This window comes from Notamacropus eugenii, chromosome 4 (assembly GCF_028372415.1).
Source record: "Notamacropus eugenii isolate mMacEug1 chromosome 4, mMacEug1.pri_v2, whole genome shotgun sequence".
Classification (NCBI taxonomy): Eukaryota; Metazoa; Chordata; class Mammalia; order Diprotodontia; family Macropodidae; genus Notamacropus; species Notamacropus eugenii.
In genome coordinates, this window is record NC_092875.1 from 130,340,164 (window position 1) to 130,347,835 (window position 7,672).

The window sequence follows — 7,672 nt, forward strand, 5'->3', positions numbered from 1 at the left end:
TTAACTTATTTAAAACTGTACTAAGACCTTTGGAATATCCCATAAAAATGCTATCATCATCATCTTCTTTATTATCATCCTTACCAACTTTGGTGCTTCCAATCTTAGAATTTTATGATTCTATATTTTACTTATACAAAAGTCTGTCTTTAATTGTTGGCATTTTGGCTTGTTTGGGGCTTTTGTTCAAGGGAAAGATGTTATTTAATGGAAGGAGTAGAGAAGTAGAGAAGAACAGTAGCACGTAAGATCATGGGCTACCATTCTTAGCTGATGTTTCTTTGGGAGTGATTAAACTGTCTGTTCTACTGCTTAGTTTGGGAGCTTGCCCATAACCACAAGTTAAGCAATCTCTCCATGGAGTTAGCCGCATAGTAGGCACTCAATAAATACCTGTTGACTGACTGTCTACAGTAGCAAAAGCATCATGAGATTGCTAAAACCTTCACTGAGAGAAGGTTGGCACCTCCCTGTGCACATGAATGGAGTATGACACATCAACCTGGTTCTGAATCATGTTAGTAGTTTTATCTAATGTTGCTTCATTTAGATTCTTAATGTTTAAACTTTTAAAGTAGTCAACGTATTGTACAATGTAATGTATTATGTAAATGTAAAAAATATATAGAATAAAGGACAGTGGGCACTCTGGTGCTCCCCATGGTCTTCTAATAATAGAAGTGATGTATTTTCCACCCTAATCATACCTAATTTTCTGACCTTTATCCCAGGGTAATTATTTGGCACCTTTCATGATCATTCTAGGTTTCAAATTCTACCCTTGCTCTAAAAATCCATATAATGCTAAATACTATCTTTTTATGAGGTTAAAGCATCCTTTTCCATGGAAAGCCTTCCTAATCCCCTGAATTGTTAGTTCTTTTTCCTTTCACACCTCAATATGTGACTATATTGTATGCTTAACTATGTGAATTCCTTGGAGGCAGAGAGTCTAATTTTTTTTGTTATTTTAGTATGTCTCAGTATCCCCATTGCCTTGTACCATCTTTTGCATGAAGTAGGAGTTTAATAACTGCCCATTAATATCAGATATGCCCCACTCAGGATTTTCTATTTTTTTGAAAGTCTATCATGTAAAAGAAATTACAAAAATGGTTCATCATCATATTGCTTCTGTTTGGCCCCATAAGTAAGAATCAAGGAAAGCTTGCAGAGGTTCCACAGAAATTTTAGTTCAATACAAAGAAACTCTTTCTAATAATTCAAGCAGTCCCACAAGGAAATGATCTTCATTCTTAGGACAATGAAGCATTGCAGAATATGACAACTTACAAGGGACGTTCTCTAAAGGAATCATGCCTTAGGTAGGGCTGGACTATATGATTCAAAGGTGTCTTTTAACTATGAGTTATAGTATCTGGCATTGAAAAACAAGCATTGGAAGGGATCCTGCCCTCTTTTCCTGATCTATGACATCTGTGACCATAAAGTATCTCCAAATCTTCTAAAATCTTCAAGTAGATTGATGTGGGAGAAGATCTGACAACCCTCATATTTCAATACTGTAATGGATCCATGACAAATGTGAACATTTCCTACTTGACAACAGTGCAGATTACAGTCTATTCACAAAACTCCCATAGTTCAACATAATTCAATATAGCTGTTGCTAACAGGCCATATGCTGAGGTATCTAAGTAATCCATGAGCAGAAGTGACATGTCAGGGAAACACTCTCTCTTAACCTCTGACTTTTGGTCCCAGACTCATTTCAAATCCCACTTTCTGGAGGAAATCTTTTCAGGTCGCAGGTCTCAGTGCTAGTTTTTTCCTTCTGATACAACTTTCTGTTCATTTACATTTTTTATTTCTTGAGTATATAAAGTTAATTTCATGTTGTTTCTCTTATTAGAATATAAGATCTTTGAAACAGATTACTGTGTCTTTTTGCCTTTCTTTGTAACTTTGGTGCTTAACACAGTGTCTACAACATTTTAAGTTTTTAATAAATGCTCAACAAATTAATAAATATACATATATTTTATACATATATATGCATATACATGTATACATACACACATACATACATACACACAGGCATACATATATATAATTCATTGTTGTTCAGTCATTTTTCAATCATATTTGACTCTTTGTGACCCCGTTTGGGGTTTTCTTACCAAAGATACTAGAATAACTTTTGTAGTGTGAATGTGGTATTCATAGTGCCTAAGGAAGCTGTGAATATGCTAACATAGTTCTGAATTGAATTTATTCAAACACCAGAAAGCCAAATCCCAACACCAGAAAACCACATCTATCATAGTAACAAAGAAATCTATACACAATTACAATGCAGGGGGAAATACCATCCCCACTCTTTTCTCAGTTAGACTTCCCATGAACTAGCTTCCTTAAACAAAATCACAAACAAGCTCTCCCATTCATGCTAACACTCAGCACTGTGTCTGGCACATGGTATGCACATTCATTCTTGATAGATGGATTGACTAACTGGCTGAAGGGATATGTTCTCTAGAGCCTTCTTATTAATCTCTAATAAATGACAACATATCTATTAGAATTAAAGAGAGTAAACTTCAAGGAGCTCATTTCAATTACTTCCTAGGAAGCAGAGAAATTGATGATGCTGACATTATTAAAGTAGGGATCTTTCAGTGATTCAACAAAAAGTACTTGCATACTTACAATATAAATTCTTTGAGAGCTACATTTCTGTCCTCAATGTCTAGCATAGCACTCACAGTAAGGGCTTATTAAACACTTGATAAGTTAATTGATAATACATTTCTCAATCATGGACTATGACTTCCCTAGGAATAAATAATTAAAGCAGCTAGGTGGCACAATAGATAGAATGCCAGGCAGAGTAAGTTCAAATCAGTCTTCAGACAATAGCTATGTGATCATTTGGGCAACTGACTTCACCCTATTTGCCTCAGTTTCCTGATTTGTAAAATGAACTGGAGACAGAAATGACAAACCACTCCAGTATTCTTTCCAGGAGGCAGACATAACTAGAAATGACTGAATAACAAAAAGAATAAATAAATATAGATAGGACAAATCCAAATATCTCACCCAGAGACAGTCAAAGGCAAGATAATTTAATGCCCTATGCATCATAGGCTTCCCATAATTAAGGTCTTTCTCCACCATCACCTGCCTCTATGTCATACCTATTCATTTTGGTCCCATTGATTTTCAACCTATATCTACCTTCCACTCAACCCAATTTTCCATTGTGCTTTTCCTCTGAAAATTATTTGTCTATATTTTACAATTTTTTCTTATGTATGTGTTGTTCTCTGTCCCTAGTCATACTAACTCCTCCATACCCAGCAATAAATAAAAGCTCCGTGAAGTCAAGTCTTTCATTTTGCAGAATCCGTCTCTCATTCTGTAATTTGCTTAGACATAGACCTGTTTATGTTCAGGCACAGGACTGGCATTCAGATCTCTAAAACTCCTTGTGGCACAATAAAGTCTTCATTCAATTTCCCACTCCTCCTAATACCTAAGTTTGAGTGTGGGTAAGCATTTTTCTTCTTTTTTTTTAAAAAAAAAAGTTTAATATATTTTTTACCATGTACTAATTTCTTTCCCTCCCACAAAATCACCCCAACTCTTTCTTATAAAAAGAACAAAGCCAACCAATCCAATGACTATGTTTTAGATTTAAAATCAGCTAAAAGGGATGTACAAAGTATAATAGAAACAAATGAAAGAGGCACCCCTACTAGTTTGGGGAAATCTAGGAAGAATGAATCGTGGAGGAGGTTATTTTTGAAGCAGGTCTTGAAGGATTGATAAGTTGTTAATAGGTAGCCATTTACAGAAAAGAGAGAGTATTCAAGGCATAGAAAGTGGCTTGGCCTAAGGAACCAAGTCAGAAAGAGAAACTGTGAATTCAGTGTAAATTATATTTAGTGTGAGAAAAAGTTGAAAAAGTATATAGATAATAAATCATAAGAGTACTTTGCATGTCAGACTAAACTGGCCACACTTCTATTCAGTTTTCACTCATTGTAGGTTTGGGGAAGGTTGTAGTCATGTTATCGGACTTGTGTGCCAGGAAAAGTATACTGACACATGCCTGGATTGGATTGGAGAATGAAGAGACTGCGAGTTGGGAGACTGGTTGGGAAAGTATTGCAGTGGTTTAGGGGAAAATTTAATAAAGGTCTCTGGGAGGGTGGTGCCACTGGAAATGACAAGGAGTGGAGAGATGGGAGAGATATTTCAATATAGAATATATGGGATTTGAACAAGGTATACGACTGAAACAAAGGTGATTCCAAGGTTTCAAATATGGATTAATAGTAAACAATTGTGTTATTGACAGAAATAGGGAAATAAGGAACTGGTGAATGAATCAAGAAAATGCATTTATTAAGCTCATCATATGGCAAGTACTGTTCTAAGTTTTAGAGACATGAATAGACTAGTGAGACAATCTTTGCTTTCAAGTACATTTTCTCATTGCAGCAGACTATACTGACTATAGAGTAAGGTTCTGCTCTAGGGAAGATAGGAAAGCATGAAAGTCCTAAAGATTCGATGCCAGGGTGGATAGAAAGACCAGGGATCCTTGTGAATCACCCAAGTCAGATGTCTGTGCTGAGGGTTCTTAAGGGCAAAGGACAGCAACTAACAAGACACAGTAGGCATTTATCTTAATGGAAGGATCTAATTAGTGGCATCCAACTCATTCAAATACTGTAAGCAACCGTATTTGCTCTGTAGGGTGGGGAGGCTATAGGCCTACAGTTCTCTTCCATTGGGAAGCAGGAAATTGATCATTGAAGGAGATTGGGAGTTCTAGATTCCTTCCTACAAGTTCTGAAATAAATGCGTGTTTCAGGGTCCACTCAAGAAGAGGAAAGAGAGCATTGGCAGGAAAGTTGAGAAAAACAGTTTGACAGCTGCTCCTGACTGGCACTCCCAAGATTCTGGGAAGTATGGGGCAGATGATGCCCTCTAACCATATGTGTCTCACAAAGCTTTGTCCTAGGCTTTCTTCCCTTCTCCCTCTATACTTGGTGATCTCATCAGCTTCCATACATGGAATTATCACTTCTGTACTGATGATTCTCAGATCTACTGATCCTGCTCCAACCTCTCCACTGACCTCCAAGCATATCTTCATTTCCCTTTCAGAAATCTCAAACCGGATTGCAGCAGACATTTTAAATTTAACATCTCCAAAATAATTCATTATCTTTATTCCTAAGTCCCTCCTCACCTTCTCCATTCTTATAGAGTGTATCACCATCCTCCCAGCCTCTCAGACTCACAATCTAGGAGTCATCCTCAATTCCTCACTATTTCTCCTACCCTCCTGCCATATCCAATTTGTTGCCTGTCAATTTTACATTTGCAACAATATATTCCTTTCTCTTCTATGATAGTGGCACCACTCTGGTGCAGGATCTCCTCACCTCACACTTGGACTATTGCAAATAGTTTACTGGTGGATCTGCCTGCCTCAAGTCTTTCCCCTTTAGTCCATTCACAATTGGGCAATCAAAGCAATTTTCCTAAAATACAAGTTTGACCAAGCTCTTGTTATTGAATTAGTTGTTTACAGTCATGTTCAATTCTTCTTGACTCCCTTTGGGGTTTTCTAGCAAAGATACTGGAGTGGCTTGCCATTTCCTTCCCCAGCTTGCTTTATAGGTGAGGAAACTGAGGAAAACAGGGTTAAGTGACTTGTCCAGAGTCACACAGCTAGTGAGTGTATAAGGCTAGATTTAAACTCAGAAAGATAAGTCTTCCTGATTCCAAGACCAGGATTCCATTCACTGTTATCACTTGGCTGCCCCCAACTATGTTACCCCATACTCAATATGGAGTTTCCTATTGGGTATAGGAACAAATATCAAATGCTCTGTTTGCCATTCAAGGCTCTTTCCAACCTAGTCTCCTCCTCCCTTTTCCAGTTTTCTTACACTTTACTCCTTGAGATGTATTCTTTAATCCAGTGATGTTGGCTTCCTGGCTATCAAAGAAGGCCCTCAGTCTCTCAATTTGGAGCACTGTCATGATCCAAATGTCTGGAATGTTCTCCCTCCTTATCTTTGCTTACTGCAACCTCTGATTTCCTTTAAGTCCCAAAGAAATTTTATCTTCTACAGGAACTCTTTTGCTGGGAAAGGCTCTTTATTCTTTCCTCTCTTATTTACTTTCTTTTGTGCTGTACTTATTTGTACATATTTTCTTATTGTTTCTTCTATTAGATTGTGAACTCCTTGATGACAGGAACTATCTTTCACCTCTTTTTCTTTCCCTGGTGCTTTACATTGTTCCTGGCACATAGTAGGTGCTTAATAAATGTCTAATGATTGTGGAAAGAAGTTAGGAACATGCTTCTAAGAGAGTCAGGATGATGTGTAATAGAAGTGTCTTGGAGAGATTTTGGAGCATGCGTAGTCAATCAATAACTGGCTTGGGGGTGCCATCTAAAGGCACTAGGTCACCCCTTAGGTAATATGGTGGATAGAGTGTTGGGCCTGGAGTCAGGGAGCTCTGAGGTCAAATCTGGCCTAAGACACTATCTATGAGACTCTGGACAAATCAGTTTCCTTATCAGTAAAATGAGCTGGAGAAGGAAATGGGAAATGAATGCCTTTGCCATGAAAACCTCCATAAAGAGTCAAAAGGCACTAGCTAATGAGATCTTGACATTCTCTTTATCTGCTCTGTCTCGTTGAATCTCTACTCTCAGTTTTATTTCTTCACTGATGGCACCAAGTCAGAGACAATGCTTCAATTAGGGAGGTCTTAGAGCTTCTCTCTCAGAAGCCCATATGCCCACAATAATCTAATACAGGCTTTAGATTTTTGTACGTCTTGATGTTGGTGGACTATCCTAGGTTATACAGTTAACCCAGTATTGATACCCCAATGACTGAGGATTGAGAAGTAATTGTCAGGACTCAACCTTGTAGTAACTGAGATAAGAATTCATGCAGGAATGATACTACATTTGTATGTGAACTTGGTGGGACTGATATTATATAGAATTTTCAGCCCATTTTCTCCTAAAGACCAAGGTGGTATAGGAGAGAATATTATCCCAAAATGATGGAGGGGAATGTTCTTGCCAAATATTTGAAATAAACATTCCTTTGTAAAATCCAATAAATATTAAGTAGCTAAACAGAACCTAATAGTGGGGAGAATATAACTGGAATTGGAGCTCCAAATCTCCATTAGAGAAAAGATGCCCCAAATCTCTCCCTGTACCCATGGAACCCTGAGAGGGGATAGATTACTACCTGGCTCAGGAATACTGAACCAGAGCAAACTGGCTATACTACAAAAGTCTTAGTCTTGCCTTCTGCTTCATCCATTCACTTTTAGGACTTCCAGACCTTTCTGTCTGGCCTGAAGTTGAATTTTAGTCTATGCACTGCCTTTCCCAATTAGAGAGTGATCTCCTTGAGAGTAGGGACAGTCGATTTTTTTTTAATTTGCATCTATACAGTTTAGCATATGACAAGCACTTAATAAATACATTTTCTTTCTCCATCTATAGTTGGTCACCTTTGGACTTTAATGTGAGGGGAGGAGAATGAGGGAGCTCCCCTGGAACTGGCTCAGGATTCTTAGTAAAAGATGAGACATCATCTCCTGAAGGTTGGGGATTAAGGGTGGGGCTGGGGAATTTAAGAGAGGAGAAAAGACT